Genomic DNA, 4006 nt, shown 5'->3' on the forward strand with positions numbered 1-4006 from the left:
TGCCCTGCCCAGGGCCACCTGATATGAACCACAAAGCAACCCACAGATGGCTGTCACCTGTGCCGGGCTTGGACGTACCTTGAGAGGCCAATCTGCAAACCAAGGCTGGTTGGTATTAGTGCTGAGCTTGGGGCTGCTCAGGCAAAGGTATGGTATGTGCCAAAGCCAGGTGCTGCTTGTTTGGGTTTTGTGAATCTTTGAGAGATTTTGTGAAAGTCTGAAGCATGAGCTAAGATTAGTTATATGGGAAGCAGCTTGCGTGTGCCTGAAAGTTGGGTGGGGTGGGGTCTCACGGAATCACTAGGGTGGGGTAGACAAAAGATGATAACCAGTTTGATGGAGACCAGATATGGTGGCTGCCTGCGTCTGCACGCAGGGAGGGGAAGGTCTCAACAAAGAAACAATGGCTTCTGCCAGCTCCTCTATCTGGGAGAAAGCTGCCCCTCCAGCCCTCACCCTGAAGCTAGACAATTCAGTTCCTCCGCATAAGTCCTGGCATCTTTCAAGCTGCTGCTCCACTGCTGGAGCTCAGAGTGAGTATGTCCATCAGGGAGGAAGTCCATGCATGGCCTCTTTAAGAGAAGTGAGCACTTAGGACTGAAGCTGCCCTCTGGCTCACTCAGCCACAATCTCTGCTGATTCTCACAACCAGAAGTTATGGGATTTCTCTTCCTGGGACTGGAACCCTGGGCTGGGGAGACTGGTGTGGGGCTGGGACCCCTCACTCCACCAGGAGGTACCTCTGCAGCTGAGATATCCCTCCTACGAATCTCTAGGTGGCTTCTTCTGTATGTCCATAGTTGTAGGGCTTCAGTTCAGTTCAACTTCAGGTGATTCTCAATGATGGTTGTTCTGTAGTTTAGTTGTAATTGATATGGTCCTGAGAGGAGATGAGCACAGCATTTACCTACTCTGCCATCTTGATTGGAAATCTCCTCTATTCTTTTCATTTTTCGTTTTCATAATTGTTTTCCCTGCATTATATTTTGCATATTTGCTGTCTCCCTTTCTTTTCTAGAATTAAATAACTAATGTTTTCCTCTATTGAATTAGTTTTTTAATTTAATATTTCTTTCTGTTTTCGAACATAAATTTTTGCTTTTTCTTTACTTAGTTTTCCTGCTTTCTCTCCATTTATTTTATTGTTTTCCCCCCTAAATTTTTGAATTAGATTCTTCATGAATTTATCTTAAGTCTTTTTTTTTAAAATGTAAGTATTTAAGACTATGAATTTTCCTCTGGTTTCTACCTTAGTAGTATTCCACAAGATTTTTTTTCCTGTTTATTTAAGCACTTTATTTTCCAACACAATGACATATTACTGGCACCTAATGTCCTGACAATAGTAAGCCAAAATTTGTTGTTATCACTTAAAGAATTGAGAATTGTTTACAATAACTTTACAGAAATTAAAAGGGTGAATAAATTTACAAGTGTAAATGTAAACCATTTTCTAGTTCAAGATTAGTAATAGCCCACAGTTCTGGCAGGAAAGCATAAGTAAGAAAGGAAACTCCAAAGTCTTGGATTTTCCCAATACTGTTAGTCTGGCAAGACAGAAATGACAGCTGGTTCAAGAACTCCTGCCAGCCTCTAGAGAAATCCTGGAATAGTCAGCTCTTGCACATTAATACCCTGCACAGATCAAGAATTTGATGGTCTCACAGATCCTCACCCAGCCAATGGATTTCTCTTCCATAAATGTGTTTTCTCACCTCAGTCAGGAAGTGAGGCAGCTGCAAGTACTAAGCGTTTAAATTAAATATATATACAAGGTGTTAAACATATACCAACAAAACAGTTAACTTGTACAGCGTCAAAATCAGCAACAAGTTCTATAATCCAGATTGTGTCAGATACAAGCTTCAAGGATAATTTTCTTTTTAAAGGTTTATTCGAGTTTTGTGAGGCTAGCATGAGGTGCGGCAAATGTATACTTTTGAATTAACTCATTTAGAAGCATTTGCAATGGACAATGAGGGGTCCGAATTATCATATTCCTGCTTGCTGATCCACATCTGCTGGAAGGTGGACAGTGAGGCCAGGATGAAGCTCCCAATCCACACTTGCATTTAGGAAGAGCAATGATCTTGATCTTCATTGTGCTGAGGGCCAGGACCATGATCTCCTTCTGCATGCTATCAAAGATGCCAGAGTACCTGCTGTTCCCACCAAACAGTGCTGTGTTGGCATACAGGTCTTTCTGGATGTCAACATCACACTTCATGATGGAGTTAAAAGTGGTCTCCTGGATGTCACAGGACTCCCTACCCAGGAACAAGGACTAGATAAGCACCACAGGATACCATAACCACTGGGACTTGGTGGTAGCCATCTTCGGCTCCAAGTCCAAGGCAATGTAGCAGAGCTCCTCCTTGAGGTCACGCATGATTTCGCACTTGGTAGTGGTGATGAAGCAGTAGCTATACTCCATGAGTATCTTCATGAGGTAGTTCATCAACTCCTGGCCAGCCAGCCAGGTACAGACACAAGTGGCATGGGGCAGGAATAGTCCTTATGGATGGCACCATGTGGATTACCCCATCTTTAGGGTCCAGGGCAAAACCAGTGGTGCAGCAAGAGGCATACAGAGATAGCAAGGTCTGGATGGCCATGTATATGGCCTGGGTGTTGAAGACCTTGAACATGATCTGAGTCATGTTCTCTCTGTTGGCCTTGGGGTTCAGCGGGGCCTCAGTCAGCAGCACTGGGTGCTCCTTGTGGGCCACACTCAGCTCATTGTAGGAGATGTGGTGTCGTATCTTCCACATTTCATCCCAGTTGATGACTATGCCATGCTCCATGAGGGTCAGGATGCCACACTTGCTCTGGACCGTCAGCCCAACGTCCACTATGACACCTTGGGCAACCGACAATGGACAGAAACATAGCTCACTGTCACCACCTTCAACAAAGCCAGCTTTACACATGCCAAAGCCTTTGTCAGTGATGAATGCAGTGATTTCTTCTTGCATTTATGATCCAACGAGACTGGGAGCAGAGAAGTGTGGAGGTGGAGCCACAGGAGTACATGAAACACTTGCAAGTGACTCCAGTTTTAACACATCGTGTTGTCATTGTCTTTGATTTCAGTTGGTGGTTTTTCTTTGTTCTAAATATTTTTTCAAATACTTTTAAATTTCCACATAGACAGAATTTTGTCTCCCTAATTTTTATTCATTTCTATTATATTGCATTGTGATCGAAGAATGCTATCTTTACTCTTCACTGTTTGGACATTTCTGAGGTTTTCTTTTGTGGCTTAATAGTTTCTGTGAATGTTCATGAGCAATTGAAAGGAAAGTGTATTCTCTTTTCAGTACATAAAATTTGATATATTAATCAGATCTACCTTATCAATTATATTACTAACATTTCCATAATTTGCTTATTTTTTATTTACTTGATCTCTCATAGACTGAGAAACAGAAAGGTTAAGTAATTTTACCAAGTTCTCAATAGTAAATGGTAAAGTTCTTTAGGAAATGGTGAAACTGAATTCAGTCAGTCTGACTTCAGAACCTCAACTCTTAACTATTATACCATGCTAACTTTCAAGGATGTTCATTAGATTTTTCTCTGTTATCACTTAGGTGTCAAACCATTCAGTAGGAGGAAAAGAGATCTCCCAGGAAAACAACTTGAAATCAATAAAAGTATTGTGAGGACATGAAAGTTTCTGAAGCAATTAGGAAGATATCCAGGAAGTTAGGTAATTCCCTCTGGAGCTGAATAATTGTGCAAAATGAAATAAGACTAGAAAAAAAGGAACCATAAACTGCATGAAATATTAGTCAGGGAGTTTGCCAAGGGTGTGTTCTACTCAGTAAGGGTGTGGCGTATTGGGGCAGGGAGGGTACAGTTACATTTGTGATGATAAAATGGCTAATATCAGGCAGCTAAGTAAGTGAGGGACAAGCTCCATCTCCAATCTATAAGAGTGGTTTATCCCATGCAGACCTTCCAACCCTGACAGGGAGGAAGATATCATTTCTGGAGCAGGAGA

At 42.0% G+C, this 4006-nt stretch overlaps 1 pseudogene; it reads right to left on the reverse strand.

Annotated features, from left to right (window-relative positions):
• Window positions 1-1953: 1953 nt before the first annotated feature.
• On the reverse strand, window positions 1954-3320 carry LOC109460411 (actin, cytoplasmic 2; annotated as a pseudogene).
• Between the last annotated feature and the right edge of the window lie 686 nt (window positions 3321-4006).

The sequence above is a fragment of the Rhinolophus sinicus genome, linkage group LG09 (genome assembly GCF_036562045.2).
Source record: "Rhinolophus sinicus isolate RSC01 linkage group LG09, ASM3656204v1, whole genome shotgun sequence".
Taxonomy (NCBI): Eukaryota; Metazoa; Chordata; class Mammalia; order Chiroptera; family Rhinolophidae; genus Rhinolophus; species Rhinolophus sinicus.